This window comes from Salmo salar, unplaced genomic scaffold (genome assembly GCF_905237065.1).
Source record: "Salmo salar unplaced genomic scaffold, Ssal_v3.1, whole genome shotgun sequence".
In the NCBI taxonomy this organism is placed as follows: domain Eukaryota; kingdom Metazoa; phylum Chordata; class Actinopteri; order Salmoniformes; family Salmonidae; genus Salmo; species Salmo salar.
The window spans coordinates 9,638-28,944 of NW_025548224.1; the positions used below are offsets into that span (position 1 = coordinate 9,638).

At 46.8% G+C, this 19,307-nt stretch overlaps 1 pseudogene; it reads right to left on the reverse strand.

Moving 5' to 3' along the window:
- Positions 1-462: 462 nt before the first annotated feature.
- The window catches only part of LOC123732788 (rho GTPase-activating protein 8-like), a 76,770-nt pseudogene continuing 57,925 nt past the window's right edge, over positions 463-19,307 (reverse strand).

The following is a 19,307-nucleotide window of genomic DNA, read 5'->3' on the forward strand; positions in this document are numbered from 1 at the left end:
GGGTATCAGGGCGGGTATCAGGCGGGTATCAGGGGGTTAGGCGGGTATCAGGGGCAGGCAGGGTGGATCAGGGCGAGGTATCAGGGCTGGTATCAGAGCAGGTATCAGGGGCTGGTATCAGGGAGCAGGTATCAGGGCAGGTATCGGGGCTGGTATCAGAGGGCAGGTATCAGGGCAGGTATCAGGGCGGGTATCGGACGGGTATCAGGCTGCCGGGAACAGGGGGTATCAGGCGGATTGTATGGCGTATCAGGGCGAGTGTATCAGGGCTGGTATCCAGGGCAGGTATCAGGGCTGGTATCAGAGTTCAGGTATCAGGGCTGGTATCAGGAGCAGGTATCCAGGGCTGGTACCAGGGCTGGTATCAGAGCAGGTATCAGAGGGCTGGTATCAGGAGAGGTATCAGGGCAGTATCAGGGCTGGTATCAGGGCAGGTATCAGGGCAGGTATCAGGAGCAGGTATCAGGGGGCTGGTATCAGGGCAGGCATTCCAGGGCTGGTACCAGGGCTGAGCACCAGGGCAGGTATCAGGGCAGGTATCAGGGCTGGTATCCAGGAGCCCCGAAATAGTACCTCTGCTTGTGAGCAGCGGGAGCTGAAGACTGTATGATAATGTTCTATAAGGGGGATCTCAGTGAAGATGTTGAGCGAGGCGTTAGAGATGTCAGAGAGACAGAACCCTGGAGAAGGCCAGGACAGATTGGACACCAAACACACAGAAGCCAGGTTGGAGGGAGACATCTTGTTGACGATACTCTGCTGGAGAGACCTGGAGGAGGGAGGAAGGGAGGAGAAGAGGGAGAGAGAGAGAGAGAGAAAGTAAGTTTACAGCGATCAAGGACTAAACAGACTGCCAGCCATTCAACCTAGTCCACATATAAAAATGGCAACATCCTATTATGATCTGTATGACAACAGAAGACCTGTTATTCCAGGAATGTATTTTACTCTATTGGTTTGACACAGTACATGGTGGAACAGAAGCCTGCTAATCCACAAAAAAGCCCTTTAACAGCCTCCCCATCAGCCCGGTCTGGTAACCAGTCTCCCCATCAGCCCGGTCTGGTAACCAGTCTCTCCCATCAGCCCGGTCTCGTAACCAGTCTCCCCCCATCAGCCCGGTCCTGGTAACAGTCTCCCCATCAGCCCGGTCTGGTACACCAGTCTCCCCAGTCAGCCCGGTCTGGTAACCAGTCTCCCATCAGCCCGGTCCTGGTAACCAGTCTCCCATCAGCCGGTCTGGTAACCAGTCTCCCCCCATCAGCCCGGTCTGGTAAACTCGAGTCTCCCCCATCAGCCCGGTCTGGTAACCAGTCTTCCCCATCAGCCCGGTCTGGTAACCAGTCTCCCATCAGCCCGGTCCTGGTAACCAGTCTCCCCCCATCAGCCCGGTCCTGGTAACCAGTCTCCCCATCAGCCCGGTCAACCAGTCTCTCCCATCAGCCCGGTCTGGTAACCCAGTCTCCCCATCAGCCCGGTCCTGGTAACCAGTCTCCCATCAGCTCGGTCTGGTAACCCAGTCTCCCATCAGCCCGGTCCTGGTAACCGTCTCCCCATCAGCCCGGTTCTGGTAACCAGTCTCCCATCAGCTCGGTCTGGTAACCAGTCTCCCCATCAGCCCGGTCTGGTAACCAGTCTCCCCCATCAGCCCGGTCTGGTAACCAGTCTCCCATCAGCCCGGTCTGGGCGCAGTCTCCCATCAGCCCGGTCTGGTAACCAGTCTCCCCACGTCCAGCCCGGTCTGGTAACCAGTCTCCCCACGTCCAGCCCGGTCTGGCCTAACCAGTCTCCCCACGTCAGCCGGTCTGGTAACCCGGAGTCTCCCCGTCAGCCGGTCTGGTAACCCAGTCTCCCCACGTCAGCCCGGTCTGGTAACCGGTCTCCCCGCCAGCCCCGGTCCCACGGTAACCCAGTCTCCCCGTCAGCCCGGTCTGGTAACGCAGTCTCCCCCGTCAGCCCGGTGTGGTAGCCAGTCTCCCCATCAGCGGTCTGGTAACCAGTCTCCCCACATCAGCCCCGGTCCTGTTGTGCAGTCTCCCCGTCCAGCCCGGTCCGGTAACCCAGTCTCCCCCGTCAGCCCGGTCTGGTAGCCCAGTGCCCCACGTCAGCCGGTCTGGTAACCCAGTCTCCCATCAGCCCGGTCTGGTAACTCGGTCTCCCACGTCAGCCGGTCTGGTAACCCAGTCTCCCATCCCAGCCGGTCTGGTAACCAGTCTCCCCATCAGCCCGGTCTGGTAACGCAGTCTCCCATCAGCCCGGTCACCCAGGAGAGATCTCAGCTAGATGATACAGTCTAATACAGTCTCCCCATATTAACCTGCGAGGATTGCAGACAAGCAGCATTATATTAACATCACCATGCAAAGTGAATGTAAAGTCTCAGAGAGTGATGCTCAGCATTATTCTGTCTACGGGGAACTTTATACATAGCCTGGGAGTCTTTACGATCTGGATCCAGAGCAAGCCCTCATCCCAAAATGGCTCCCTATTCCCTACGGCTCCTGGTTAAAAGTAGTGCACTATATAGGGGCCAGGGTGCTGTTTTGGGACACACGTGCAGTCTTCTGTCTGAGGCCTTGTGGGTTGGATTCGGAGAAGAGGTTTCTACCACAATTGAAAGCTCAGATTTCACACGGGACAGAGGGAAGTGGGTTTGATTTTTTACTTACGAACAGTGGAATATTGTTGCTAGTGGTCCGTTTTTTGTTTTTGTCCTAAAACGGATCTACGGCATTCATTTCGCTGTGCATTTTGATTTCCCAGCCTCCCCCTAAAAAAACAGGCATTTTCAGTAATATTTATTCAGTGGGCTTTGAGATGTTGTATTTTAAGAACATTACATTGTGTTAAGAGGACTGTCTTCATATGAAGGACCAAAGCGAGATGTTTTGGCAGCTGGGTTGTATTGTGGAGACGGGCCAGAACATCAAGCCGGGCAGCCCGATAGAAGGATAATGGTGTGTTCTGTTTAATGACGTGGTTCTGATCGGAAGGAGGGGGAAGCAGAGCGGTACTTCAGCACTATGTTGCCGTGTGTTGCCGGCGGTGTTGCCGTGCGGTGTTGCCGTGCGGTGTCGTGTGTAGTCCCGTGTGGCTCAGTTGGTAGAGCATGGTGTTTGGCAACGTCGCCAGGGGTTGTAGGTTCGAGTCCCACGGGGGGGACCAGTACGGAGAAAAATAATGATGATTTAAAAAAAAAAAAAAAAAAAAAAACTGTAGTGAAATGTATGCATTCACTACTTACTGTAAGTCGCTTCTGGATAAGGCGTCTGCTAAATAGACTAAAATGTAAAATGTAAATGTGTGTTGCGGTGTTGTCTGTTGCGGTGTTGTGTGTTGCCGTGGTGTGTTGCCGTGAGTGGCGTGGTGTGGTTGCCGTGCGGCATGGTGTGTCGCCCGTGCGGTGTGTTTTCCGTGCAGCGTTGTGTGTTGCGGTGTGTTGCGGTTGTGTTGCTGTGCGGTGTTGTGTGTTGCCGGCGGTGTTGTGTGTTTGCGGGCGGTGTTGTCTGTTGCGGTGTGTTGCCATGCGGCGTGGTGTGTTGCCGTGGCGGCGTTGTGTGTTTCCGTGCAGCGTTATGTGTCATGTGTGGTGTGTTGCCGTGCGGTGTTGTGTGTTGCCGTGCGGTGTCGTAGGTGTTACCGTGTGCTGCGTCATGCGGTGTTGTGTGTTGTGCGTCGCCGTGTTGGTGTTGTGGTGGTGTTGCGGTGTGTTGCCGTGCGGTGTTGTGTGTTGCCGTCGGTGTTGTGTGTTGGCCGTGCGGTGTTGTCTGTTGCGGTGTGTTGCCATGCGCGTGTGTGTTGCCGTGCGGCGTTGTGTGTTTCCGTGCAGCGTTATGTTGTTGCGGTGTGTTGCCGTGCGGTGTGGTGTGGTTCGTACGGTGTGGTGTGTTACGTTGTGTGGTTGCGCGGTGCGGTGTTGTGTGTTGCCGGCGGTAGTTGTGTGTTGCAGTGCGGTGTTGCCGGTGTGTTGCGGTGTGTTGGCCGGCTGCTGTGGTGTGTTTCCGTTGCAGCGTTTGTGTTTGGCGGTGTGTTGCGTGCGGTGTGGTGTGTTTCCGTGACGGTGTGGTGTGTTGCGTTGTTGCGTGCGGCGGTATGCGTGTCGTGCGGTGTGGTGTGTTGCCGTGTGTTGCCGTACGGTGTGGTGTGTTTCCGTACGGTGTGGGTGTGTTGCCGTGTGTTGCCGTGCGGTGTGGTGTGTTTCCGTACGGTGTGGTGTTTACGTTGTGTGTTGCCGGTGCGGTGTTGTGCGTTGCGCACGTGCGGTGCTGTTACCATGTTCAGGAAACAGAGCAGGTACTTCCAACACCATGTAGTTTCGTGTTCTGGTAGACTCTCTAGGATGTGTTTACAGGTGGTCACTCGTAGGCTGCTCTCCACTCCTGGAAACAACAAGCTGCATGTCACACATTACAATGCATGTTGAGGTTCTCTTTTTCAGTTCAGATAGACTGGGTCACCACGGTCGGTTTCATATGTGACCCAATTCGCCCAGACTGCCCTCGACCAGCACAAAAACATCCTGTAGGCGTACTGAATTAGCAACGAATAGCCCCCGCGAGTATGCAACTTTCCCAGGAAGTTAGGAACAAATATCACAGTCAGTTAGGAAAGCTAAGGCTAGCTTTTTCAAACAGAAATGTGCATGCTGTAGCATAAACTCCAAAAAGTTTTGGGACCCTGTAAAGTCCATGGAGAATAAGAGCACCTCCTCCCAGCTGCCCACTGCACTGAGGATAGGAAACACTGTTACCACTGATAAATCTACGATAATCGATGATTTCCAATAAGAATTTTTCTCACGGCTGGCAATTGCTTTCCCACTGGCTACCCCCAACCCCTGGCCAACAGCTCTGCATCTCCCGCTTGAGAAACTTGCCCAAGCCCCCTTCCCCCCCCTTCTCCTTCACCCAAATCTAGATAGCTGATGTTCTGAAAGAGCTGCAAAACCTGGATCCCTACAAAACAGCCGGGCTAGACAATCTGGACCCTCTCTTTCTAAATGTATCCGCCGATATTGTTGCAATCCCTATTACTAGCCTGTTCAATCTCTTTTTCGTATCATCTGAGATCCCCAAAGATTGAAAGCTGCAGCGGTCATCCCCCCCCTCTTCAGCAAGGAGACACTCTAGACCAAACTGTTATAGACCTATATCCACCCCTGCCCTGCCTTTTCTAAAATCTTCAGAAAGCCAAGAAAATAAACAAATCACCGACCATTTCGATCACGGTCTCTCTCAACAGAGAGAGCCGTCGATAACGATAGAGAGAGAGAGCAGTAAATGCGACAACGAGACGCCGACGTCGACAACGAGAGCCGTATGCGACAACGAGAGCCGTCGAGATGTGACATTTAAAGAGATGGGTGGAGCTAAGGCTTAAGAGGGCGTGTGAACGATGCTGACGGAGCTCTCTAGAAAACGGAATATTTTGGACCCGTCTCTCACAACAGTGTGTTCCAACAGTGTGTTCAACAGTGTGTTCCAACAGTGTGTTCCAACAGTGTGTTCCAACAGTGTGTTCCAACAGTGTGTTCCAACAGTGTGTTCCAACAGTGTGTTCCAACAGTGTGTCCAACAGTGTGTTCAACAGTGTGTTACAACAGTGTGTTCAACAGTGTGTTCAACAGTGTGATCCAACAGTGTGTTCCAACAGTGTGTTCCAACAGTGTGTCCAACAGTGTGTTCAACAGTGTGTTGTAACAGTGTGTTACAACAGTGTGTTACAACAGTGTGTTACAACAGTGTAGTTACAACAGTTGTTACAACAGTGTGTTCAACAGTGTGTTCCACAGTGTGTTCCAACGATGTGTTCCCAAACAGTGTGTTCCAACAGTGTGTTACAACAGTGCGTGTTACAACAGTGTGTTCAACAGTGTGTCCAAGCAGTGTGTCCAACAGTGTGTTCCAACAGTGTGTTCAACAGTGTGTTACAACAGTGTGTTACAACAGTGTGTTACAACAGTGTGTCCAACGAGTGTGTGCCAACAGTGTGTTCAACAGTGTGTTCCAACAGTGTGTTACAACAGTGTGTTACAACAGTGTGTTCAACAGTGTGTTCAAAGCAGTGTGTTGCAACAGTGTGTCACAACAGTGTCACAACAGTGTGTCACAACAGTGTGTCACAACAGTGTGTTACAACAGTGTGTTACAACAGTGTGTTACAACAGTGTGTTACAACAGTGTGTTCAACAGTGTGTTCAACAGTGTGTCCAACAGTGTGTTCAACAGTGTGTTACAACAGTGTGTTCAACAGTGTGTTCCAACAGTGTGTTCCAACAGTGTGTTACAACAGTGTGTTACAACAGTGTGTTACAACAGTGTGTCACAACAGTGTGTCACAACAGTGGGTCACAACAATGGGTCACAACAGTGTGTTACAACAGTGTGTTACAGCAGTGTGTTCCAACAGTGTGTTCAACAGTGTGTTCCAACAGTGTGTTACAACAGTGTGTCACAACAGTGTGTTACAACAGTGTGTTACAACAGTGTGTTCAACAGTGTGTTATAACAGTGTGTTCAACAGTGTGTTACAACAGTGTGTTGCAACAGTGTAGTTACAACAGTGTGTTACAACAGTGTAAGTTCAACAGTGTGTGTTACAACAGTGTGTTACAACAGTGGATCACAACAGTGTGTTACAACAGTGTGTTTACAACAGTGTGTTCAACAGTGTGTTACTAACCCAGTGTGTTCAACAGTGTGTTACAACAGTGTGTCGCAACAGTGTGTCACAACAGTGTGTTACAACAGTGTGTTACAACAGTGTGTTACAACAGTGTGTTCAACAGTGTGTTCAACAGTGTGTCCAACAGTGTGTTACAACAGTGTGTTACAACAGTGTGTCACAACAGTGTGTCAGCAACAGTGTGTCCAACAGTATGTTACAACAGTGTGTTACAACAGTGTGTTCCAACAGTGTGTTCCAACAGTGTGTTCCAACAGTTTGTTTCCCGGCAACAGTGTGTTACAACAGTGTGTTACAACAGTGTGTCACATGAAACAGTGTGTTACAACAGTGTGTTACAACAGTGTGTTACAACAGTGTGTTCAACAGTGTGTTCAACAGTGTTGTAACAACAGTGTGTCACAACAGTGTGTCACAACAGTGTGTCACAACAGTGTGTGTTACAGTGTGTTACAACAGTGTGTTCAACAGTGTGTTCAACAGTGTGTTCAACAGTGTGTCCAACAGTGTGTTACAACAGTGTGTTACAACAGTGTGTTCAACAGTGTGTTCCAACAGTGTGTTACAACAGTGTGTTACAACAGTGTGTTGCAACGGTGTGTTACAACAGTGTGTCACAACAGTGTGTACAACAGTGGGTCACAACAGTGGGTCACAACAGTGTGTTACAACAGTGTGTTACAACAGTGTGTTCCAACAGTGTGTTCAACAGTGTGTTCAACAGTGTGTTACAACAGTGTGTCACAACAGTGTGTTACAACAGTGTGTTACAACAGTGTGTTACAACAGTGTGTTCAACATGTGTGTTATAACAGTGTGTTCAACAATGTGTTACAACAGTGTGTTACAACGTGTTACAACAGTGTGTTACAACATGTGTTACAACATTAGGTCACAACATGTGTGTTACAACAGTGTGTTACAACAGTGTGTTCAACAGTGTGTTACAACAGTGTGTTCAACAGTGTGTTACAACAGTGTGTCACAACAGTATGTCACAACAGTGTGTTGCAACAGTGTGTTACAACAGTGTGTGTTACAACAGTGTGTTCAACAGTGTGTTCAACAGTGTGTTACAACAGTGTGTCCAACAGTGTGTTACAACAGTGTGTCACAACAGTTGTGTCACAACAGTGTGTCCAACAGTGTGTTACAACAGTGTGTTACAACAGTGTGTTACAACAGTGTGTTCCAACAGTGTGTTCCAACAGTGTGTTCCAACAGTGTGTTACAACAGTGTGTTACAACAGTGTGTTACAACAGTGTGTTACAACAGTGTGTCACAACAGTGTGTTACAACAGTGTGTTACAACAGTGTGTTACAACAGTGTGTTCAACAGTGTGTTACAACAGTGTGTTCAACAGTGTGTTACAACAGTGTGTTCAACAGTGTGTTACAACAGTGTGTTACAACAGTGTGTTACAACAGTGGGTCACAACAGCGGTCACAACAGTGTGTCACAACAGTGGTGTTCAACAGTGTGTTACAACAGTGTGTTCAACAGTGTGTTACAACAGTGTGTCACAACAGTGTGTTACAACAGTGTGTTCCAACAGTGTGTCCCAACAGTGTGTCACAACAGTGTGTTACAACAGTGTGTTACAACAGTGTGTTACAACAGTGTGTTCAACAGTGTGTTCAACAGTGTGTTACAACAGTGTGTTCAACAGTGTGTTACAACAGTGTGTTACAACAGTGTGTTACAACAGTGGGTCACAACAGTGTGTTACAACAGTGTGTTACAACAGTGTGTTACAACAGTGTGTCACAACAGTGTGTTACAACAGTGTGTTACAACAGTGTGTTCCAACAGTGTGTTACAACAGTGTGTTCAACAGTGTGTTCCAACAGTGTGTTCCAACAGTGTGTTACAACAGTGTGTTCAACAGTGTGTTACAACAGTGTGTTCAACGGTGTGTTACAACAGTGTGTTCAACAGTGTGTCACAACAGTGTGTCACAACAGTGTGTCACAACAGTGTGTTACAACAGTGTGTTCAACAGTGTGTTCCAACAGTGTAGTTACAACAGTGTGTTACAACAGTGTGTTACAACAGTGTGTCACAACAGTGGGTCACAACAGTGTGTTACAACAGTGGGTCACAACAGTGGGTCACAACAGTGTGTCACAACAGTGTGTTACAACAGTGTGTTACAACAGTGGGTCACAACAGTGTGTCACAACAGTGTGTTACAACAGTGTGTTACAACAGTGGGTCACAACAGTGGAAGTTACAACAGTGTGTTACAACAGTGTGTTACAACAGTGTGTTACAACAGTGTGTTACAACAGTGTGTTACAACAGTGTGTTACAACAGGTGTGTTAGCCTGCAGAGCTAAAAAAGCCTCGGCAGGCACATGTACTCACGGACGATGTCCTGTATCTGGTGGTAGAGGGCGAAGGTGAGCAGGGGTTCAGGAAGCTCTCTGAGGAAGGTCTTCAGGATGACAGCAGGCACATGGATGTCTCCATACTGCTCAAACACCACTGGCTTCCCTGAGGAGGAGAGACAGAGACCTGATAACAGACTAACTTGGAGCTTCCCCTGAGGAAGAGAGAGACAGAGACCTGATAACAGACTAACTGAGCTTCCCCTGAGGAGGAGAGACAGAGACCTGATAACAGACTAACTGAGCTTCCCTGAGGAGGAGAGAGAGACAGAGACCTGATAACAGACTAACTGAGCTTCCCTGAGGAAGAGAGAGACAGAGACCTGATAACAGACTAACTGAGCTTCCCTGAGGAGGAGAGACAGAGACCTGATAACAGACTAACTGAGCTTCCCTGAGGAAGAGAGAGACAGAGACCTGATAACAGACTAACTGAGCTTCCCCTGAGGAAAGAGAGAGACAGAGACCTGATAACAGACTAACTGAGCTTCCTGAGGAAGAGAGAGACAGAGACCTGATAACAGACTAACTGAGCTTCCCTGAGGAAGAGAGACAGAGACCTGATAACAGACTGAGCTCCCCTGAGGAAGAGAGAGACAGAGACCTGATAACAGACTGAGCTTCCCCGAGGAAGAGAGACAGAGAGTTGTACTCTTCTTTCTGCACATAGACCAGCTATACAGAGACCTGATAACCGACTAACTGAGCTTCCCCTGAGGAAGAGAGAGACAGAGACCTGATAACAGACTAACTGAGCTTCCCCTGAGGAAGAGAGACAGAGACCGGATAACAGACTAACTGAGCAGCTAAAAACCTGGACCACAAATTCATCCTCTGACTGATGGTGACCATCGAACTTCATTATGAATACTGAGCACACAGGAAGTCTATCTGAGTCCAGAGTAAAACGATTCCATGGACAACCCTGACGCAAATGCTACATTCAAAAGTATTGAAATTGAATTATTGATTGTTACAATTGTCATGTTTTCTACAAATCTCTCTCTGTACAGTATCTAGTATGTGGTTGATTGATTCTACATGTTCTCAGACAAAGGGGTTTGACTCATGGAAACTCAGCCTGCTGCAGCTCTGGGGGGGATTATGGATGTTATAGAGGCTCCATCTCACCCTGGTTGTAGAGCTAATAGAGGTTATAAAGGTTATTATGGATGTTATAGAGGTTCCATCTCCCTCTGGTTAAAGAGCTAATAGAGGTTATAAAGGTTATTATGGGTGTTAGAGAGCTCCCATCTCACCCTGGTTGTAGAGCTAATAGGAGGTTATAAAGGTTATTATGAATGTTATAGAGGTTCCATCTCCTCTGGTTAAAGAGCTAATAGAGGTTATAAAGGTTATTATGGATGTTATAAAGGTTATTATGGATGTTATAGTGGTTCCATCTCACCCTGGTTGTAGAGCTTCTGGACGTCCTTGATGAGCTGAACACGAGCGGACCCTCCTGAACATACCTTCTGTCTGGAGGCCTGAGGAGAGGTGGGAGGGGAGTGAAAGGCTTCAACAGCTATTACTGTAGAGGTCCTGTACCTGATCCAAGGTCCTACCAGACAGCTCCTACCTCAACTATTACTGTAGAGGTCCTGTACCTGATCCAAGGTCCTACCAGACAGCTCCTACCTCAACTATTACTGTAGAGGTCCTGTACCTGATCCAAGGTCCTACCAGACAGCTCCTACCTCAACTATTACTGTAGAGGTCCTGTACCTGATCCAAGGTCCTACCAGACAGCTCCTACCTCAACTATTACTGTAGAGGTCCTGTACCTGATCCAAGGTCCTACCAGACAGCTCCTACCTCAACTATTACTGTAGAGGTCCTGTACCTGATCCAAGGTCCTACCAGACAGCTCCTACCTCAACTATTACTGTAGAGGTCCTGTACCTGATCCAAGGTCCTACTCAGACAGCTCCTACCTCAACTATTACTGTAGAGGACCTGTACCTGATCCAAGGTCCTACCAGACAGCTCCTACCTCAACTATTACTGTAGAGGACCTGTACCTGATCCAAGGTCCTACCAGACAGCTCCTACCTCAACTATTACTGTAGAGGACCTGTACCTGATCCAAGGTCCTACCAGACAGCTCCTACCTCAACTATTACTGTAGAGGTCCTGTACCTGATCCAAGGTCCTACCAGACAGCTCCTACCTCAACTATTACTGTAGAGGACCTGTACCTGATCCAAGGTCCTACCAGACAGCTCCTACCTCAACTATTACTGTAGAGGACCTGTACCTGATCCAAGGTCCTACCAGACAGCTCCTACCTCAACTATTACTGTAGAGGTCCTGTACCTGATCCAAGGTCCTACCTCAACTATTACTGTAGGAGGTCCTGTACCTGATCCAAGGTCCTACCAGACAGGTCCTACCAGACAGCTCCTAGCTTCTTACCTTTGTCTTTGAGATAAGACACAGTCTGGGACATCACAGGAGGGATCATAACACCCTGGTTCTTCTCACCAATACTGGAAACAGAACACGTCTAGTTCAGTCGGCTTGCAGTGTTGGTACATCATATTAGTTGGCATCACCATGGTGGAAATATGGAGCGGCTGGGGGGGGGGTTGGGGACGATTAAAGGGGACTCGGCTAAATACTCACTATTGCAGGCTGACTCCAAACTGCTGAGTGGGCAGGGGAGGTCTGGGGGAGGAGTCTTAGATGAGGGTGCGGACCTCCCCTTCTGGGCCGCCTGCAGCCTCTCGTCATGCCTGTAGTAAATACATGGTCATATAAAGTTGAAGTCGGGAAGTTTACATCCACTTAGGTTGGAGTCATTAAAACTTGTTTTTTCAACCACTCCACAAATGACTTGTCAACAAACTATAGTTTTGGCAAGTCGGTTAGGATATCTACTTTCTGCATGACACAAGTCATCTTTCCAACAATTGTTTACAGACAGATTATTTCACTTATAATTCACTGTATCATAATTCCAGTGGGGCAGAAGTTTACATACACTAAGTTGACTGTGCCTTTAAACAGCTCGGAAAATTCCAGAAAATGATGTCATGGCTTTAGAAGCTTCTGATAGGCTAATTGACATAATTTGAGTCAATTGGAGGTGTACCTGTGGATGTATTTCAAGGTCAACCTTCAAACGCAGTGCCTCTTTGCTTGACATCATGGGAAAATCAAAAGAAATCAGCCAAGATCTCAGGAAGAAAAAAGATTTGACCTCCACAAGTCTGGTTCATCCTTGGGAGCAATTTCCAAACGCCTGAAGGTACCATGTTCATCTGTACAAACAGTAGTACGCAAGTATAAACACCATGGGACCACGCAGCCGTCATACCGCTCAGGAAGGAGACGCGTTCTGTCTCCTAGAGATGAATGTACTTTGGTGGGAAAAGTGCAAATCAATCCCAGAACAACAGCAAAGGACCTTGTGAAGATGCTGGAGGAAACAGGTACAAAAGTATCTATATCCACAGTAAAACGAGTCCTATATCGACATTACCTGAAAGGCCGCTCAGCAAGAAAGAAGCCACTGCTCCAAAACCACCATAAAAAGCCAGACTACGGTTTGCAACTGCACATAGGGACAAAGATCATACTTTTTGGAGAAATGTCCTCTGGTCTGATGAAACAAAAAATAGAACTGTTTAGCCATAATGACCATCGTTATGTTTGGAGGAAAAGGGGAGGCTTGCAAGCCAAAGAACACCATCCCAACCGTGAAGCACGGGGGGTGGCAGCATCATGTTGTGGGGGTGCTTTGCTGCAGGAGGGACTGGTGCACTTCACAAAATAGATGGCATCATGAGGAAGGAAAAGTATGTGTGGATATATTGAAGCAACATCTCAAGACATCAGTCAGGAAGTTAAAGCTTGGTCGCAAATGCGTCTTCCAAATGGACAATAACCGCAAGCATACTTCCAAAGTTATGGCAAAATGGCTTACGGACAACAAAGTCAAGGTATTGGAGTGGCCATCACAAAGCCCTGACCTCAAACCTGTGGAAAATTTGTGGGCAGAACTGAAAAAGCATGTGCGAAAGCAAGGAGGCCTACAAACCTGACTCAGTTACGCCAGCTCTGTCAAGAGGAATGGGCCAAAAATTCACCCAACGTTTTGTGGGAAGCCTGTGGAAGGCTACCCAAAACATTTGACCCAAGTTAAACAATTTAAAGGCAATGCTACCAAATATTAATTGAGTGTATGTAAACGTCTGACCCACTGGGAATGTGATGAAAGAAATAAAAGCTGAAATAAATCATTCTCTCTACTATTATTCTGACGTTTCACATTCTTAAAATAAAGTGGTGATCCTAACTGACCTAAGACAGGGAATTTTTACTAGGATTAAATGTCAGGAATTGTGAAAAACTGAGTTTAAATGTATTTGGCTAAGGTGTATGTAAACTTCCGACTTCAACTGTATGTTACATGAATACAGTACAGTACCTCCGTGGCTGGTTGGATACATGAATACAGTACAGTACCTACAGGGTTAAGGTCAGGGTTAAGGTCAGGTAGTTAGGGTTAAGGCCAGGTAGTTAGGGTTAAGGCCAGGTAGTTAGGGAGGTCAGGTAGTTAGTTAGGGTTAAGGCCAGGTAGTTAGTTAGGGTTAAGGCCAGGTAGTTAGGGTGAAGGTCAGGGAGTTAGGGTGAAGGTCAGGTAGTTAGGGAGAAGGTCAGGTAGTTAGGGTGAAGGTCAGGTAGTTAGGGTGAAGGTCAGGTAGTTAGGGTGAAGGCTCAGGTAGTTAGGGGAGAAGGTCAGGTAGTTAGGGTGAAGGTCAGGTAGTTAGGGTGAAGGTCAGGTAGTTAGGGTGAAGGTCAGGTAGTTAGGGAGAAGGTCAGGTAGTTAGGGTTAAGGTCAGGGAGTTCGGGTGAAGGTCAGGAGTTTGGGTGAAGGTCAGGGAGTTAGGGTGAAGGGGTCAGGTAGTTAGGGTTAAGGTCAGGTAGTTAGGGTTAAGGTCAGGTAGTTAGGGTTAAGGTCAGGTAGTTAGGGTTAAGGTCAGGGGGTCAGGGTTAAAGGTCAGGGGTCAGGGGTTAAGGTAGTGGTATAGAGGTGTAACCTACCTGAGGACATCAGGTGGGATGATGAGCTGATCCCAGCTCAGGTGATCTCTGAGCTCAGCCAGGTAGTTAGGTTAAGGTCAGGTAGTTAGGGTTAAGGTCATGGGTCAGGGTTAAGGTCAGGTAGTTAGGGTTAAGGCCAGGTAGTTAGGGTTAAGGTCAGGTAGTTAGGGGATAAGGTCAGGGGTCAGGGGTAAGGTCAGGTAGTTAGGGTGAAGGTCAGGTAGTTAGGGTTAAGGTCAGGGGTCAGGGTTAAGGTCAGGTAGTTAGGGTTAAGGCCAGGTAGTTAGGGTTAAGGTCAGGTAGTTAGGGTTAGGGTCAGGGGGTCAGGGTAAGGTCAGGTAGTTAGGTTAAGGTCAGGTAGTTAGGGTTAAGGTCAGGGGTCAGGGTTAAGGTCAGGGTTAAGGTCAGGTAGTTAGGGTTAAGGCCAGGTAGTTAGGGCTAAGGTCAGGGTAAGGGTCAGGTAGTTAGGGTGAAGGTCAGGTAGTTAGGGTGAAGGTCAGGTAGTTAGGGTGAAGGTCAGGTGAGTTAGGGTGAAGATCAGGTAGTTAGGGTGAAGGTCAGGTAGTTAGGGTGAAGGTCAGGTAGTTAGGGTTAAAGCAGGTAGTTAGGGTTAAGGTCAGGGTTAAGGTAGTGGTATAGAGGTGTAACCTACCTGAGGACATCAGGTGGGATGATGAGCTGATCCCAGCTCAGGTGATCTCTGAGCTCAGCCAGGTAGTTCACATAGGTCAGCTTCTTACCAAACTTGTGACTAAAAAAACAGGAAGAACAGAATGTTGGAAAGGTCAGTCAATATGACAAACGTCTTTCATAGCCATGAATACTGTTGTGGAGACGAGACTTAGAGATGTACAGTACAGGCCTGAACGGCAACTTTACTGTAGAATGATGACTGGGCACCATACCTGATGAGTGGTGGGAATATACTGTATTCTAGAGCTTTACTGTAGAATGATGACTGGGCACCATACCTGATGAGTGGTGGGAATATACTGTATTCTAGATCTTTACTGTAGAATGATGACTGGGCACCATACCTGATGAGTGGTGGGAATATACTGTATTCTAGATCTTTACTGTAGAATGATGACTGGGCACCATACCTGATGAGTGGTTGGAATATACTGTATTCTAGAGCTTTACTGTAGAATGATGACTGGGCACCATACCTGATGAGTGGTTGGAATATACTGTATTCTAGAGCTTTACTGTAGAATGATGACTGGGCACCATACCTGATGAGTGGTGGGAATATACTGTATTCTAGAGCTTTACTGTAGAATGATGACTGGGCACCATACCTGATGAGTGGTGGGAATATACTGTATTCTAGAGCTTTACTGTAGAATGATGACTGGGCACCATACCTGATGAGTGGTGGGAATATACTGTATTCTAGAGCTTTACTGTAGAATGATGACTGGGCACCATACCTGATGAGTGGTGGGAATATACTGTATTCTAGAGCTTTACTGTAGAATGATGACTGGGCACCATACCTGATGAGTGGTGGGAATATACTGTATTCTAGAGCTTTACTGTAGAATGATGACTGGGCACCATACCTGATGAGTGGTGGGAATATACTGTATTCTAGAGCTTTACTGTAGAATGATGACTGGGCACCATACCTGATGAGTGGTTGGAATATACTGTATTCTAGAGCTTTACTGTAGAATGATGACTGGGCACCATACCTGATGAGTGGTGGGAATATACTGTATTCTAGAGCTTTACTGTAGAATGATGACTGGGCACCATACCTGATGAGTGGTGGGAATATACTGTATTCTAGATCTTTACTGTAGAATGATGACTGGGCACCATACCTGATGAGTGGTTGGAATATACTGTATTCTAGAGCTTTACTGTAGAATGATGACTGGGCACCATACCTGATGAGTGGTGGGAATATACTGTATTCTAGATCTTTACTGTAGAATGATGACTGGGCACCATACCTGATGAGTGGTTGGAATATACTGTATTCTAGAGCTTTACTGTAGAATGATGACTGGGCACCATACCTGATGAGTGGTTGGAATATATTCCAGATGATTCTGATAAAGTTAGTAGGATGGACGACATAGAGGGCTTTCAGGTTCTTCTTGTACCTGTCAGGAAATACATTGGACACACACACACACACACACACACACACACACACACACACACACACACACACACACACACACACACACACACACACACACACACACACACACACACACACACACACACACACACACACACACAGTAAACATAATTCTGGAAAAACTGGCTCATATCGAGTTATATTTTGTTTGAGAGGGCTTGAAAAGTCGTAGGTTAGAGAGATCAGGGTGACTTACTTCCTGTCAAATTCTCTGTATGCGTTTCGTAGCCAGTGTAGTGAGGGCTTGTTGTTGCTGCGGAGACCATGGTGGAAGTACACTACCGTATAATCACTCTCACGTACTGGTCCAGAGTGTACATCAGATACCTACAGCCAGGGGAGAGGAGAGAGTAGAGCAGAACACTCAGGTAACTGCCCAAAATAAAACGGAAACTCTTGGCTCAGTTGGTAGAGCATGGTGTGTGCAACGCCAGTGTTGTGGGTTCGATTCCCACGGGGGGCCAGTACAAAAAAATGCATGAAATGAAATGAAATGTATGCATTCACTACTGTAAGTCGCTCTGGATAAGAGCGTCTGCTAAATGACTAAAATGTAAATGTAAAATGTAAATGAAGGATACAAAGTATATTGAAAGCATGTGCTTCCACACAGGTGTGATTCATGAGTTCATTAAGCAATTAACATCCCATCATGCTTAGGGTCATGTATGTTATTTTGGGTACCGTGGGTAAGGCCCCATAGGATGCCAATGCCCCCCCTCCCATCCACAAGACAGGAAGGTTCACCGAATGGTTTGATGAGCATGAAAACCCATGTAAACCATATTCCATGGCCGTCTCAGTCACCAGATCTCAACTGAACACTTATGGGAGATTCTGGAGCGGCGCCAAAATGATTCAATTGAAATTGTGTCACTGACCTTAAACACAATATGTTTTTAGAATAATTTTACAAATTAATAAAAATGCAAAGCTGAAATGTACATAGCCCCTATGTTAGGTATGAGCTCTGTGTCACCTTCGCTCTCCTCCATGTTTGTTTGTGTTGCAAATTTCCTTCCACACGGCACGTCCAATGGAACGGAAAAATATTGTCGTAAAGAGTGTGATTTGCGACACAACGAAATAAAAATGACAGAGCAGAATATGAAACGATCGACGTTTTTACCAATCGTCACGCGATATAAATATCGTCATATCGCCCAGCCCTACGAGGAATAGGTCAGTTTATCTAATGAGCAACAGAAAAAAACATATGTGCCAATCGGGAGAATTACCCAGAAAGACTCACTGCTGTAAATCGCTACCAAAAGGTGATTCTAACATGAATTGACTCAGGGGTGTGAGATACTGATGTAAACTAGATAATTCTGTAATTAATTTTCAAACAATTTGCTAAAATGTCTAAAAACATGTTTTCACTTCGTCATTACAGGGTATTTGTGTGTAGAATGAATCCATTTTGAATTCAAGCTGTAACACAATACAATGTGGAATAAGTCCAGGGGTATGAATACTTTCTGAAGGCCCTGTAGATATGGACTACATATAGCAGAACAGACCATAGAGGACATTCTACAGGGGAGATATGGACTACATATAGCAGAACAGACCATAGAGGACATTCTACAGAGATATGGACTACATATAGCAGAACAGACCATAGAGGACGTTCTACAGGGGAGATATGGACTACATATAGCAGAACAGACCATAGAGGACGTTCTACAGAGATATGGACTACATATAGGAGAACAGACCATAGAGGACGTTCTACAGAGATATGGACTACATATAGCAGAACAGACCATAGAGGACATTCTACAGAGATATGGACTACATATAGCAGAACAGACCATAGAGGACATTCTACAGGGGAGATATGGACTACATATAGCAGAACAGACCATAGAGGACATTCTACAGAGATATGGACTACATATAGCAGAACAGACCATAGAGGACATTCTACAGAGATATGGACTACATATAGCAGAACAGACCATAGAGGACATTCTACAGAGATATGGACTACATATAGCAGAACAGACCATAGAGGACATTCTACAGAGATATGGACTACATATAGCAGAACAGACCATAGAGGACATTCTACAGAGATATGGACTACATATAGCAGAACAGACCATAGAGGACGTTCTACAGGGGGAGATATGGACTACATATAGCAGAACAGACCATAGAGGACGTTCTACAGGGGAGATATGGACTACATATAGCAGAACAGACCATAGAGGACATTCTACAGGGGAGATATGGACTAGATATAGCAGAACAGACCATAGAGGACATTCTACAGGGGAGATATGGACTACATATAGCAGAACAGACCATAGAGGACATTCTACAGGGGAGATATGGACTACATATAGCAGAACAGACCATAGAGGACGTTCTACAGGGGAGATATGGACTACATATAGCAGAACAGACCATAGAGGACATTCTACAGAGATATGGACTACATATAGCAGAACAGACCATAGAGGACATTCTACAGGGGAGATATGGACTACATATAGCAGAACAGACCATAGAGGACGTTCTACAGAGATATGGACTACATATAGCAGAACAGACCATAGAGGACGTTCTACAGAGATATGGACTACATATAGCAGAACAGACCATAGAGGACGTTCTACAGGGGAGATATGGACTACATATAGCAGAACAGACCATAGAGGACGTTCTACAGAGATATGGACTACATATAGCAGAACAGACCATAGAGGACGTTCTACAGAGATATGGACTACATATAGCAGAACAGACCATAGAGGACGTTCTACAGGGGAGATATGGACTACATATAGCAGAACAGACCATAGAGGACATTCTACAGGGGAGATATGGACTAGATATAGCAGAACAGACCGTAGAGGACATTCTACAGAGATATGGACTACATATAGCAGAACAGACCATAGAGGACATTCTACAGAGATATGGACTACATATAGCAGAACAGACCATAGAGGACATTCTACAGGGGAGATATGGACTACATATAGCAGAACAGACCATAGAGGACGTTCTACAGAG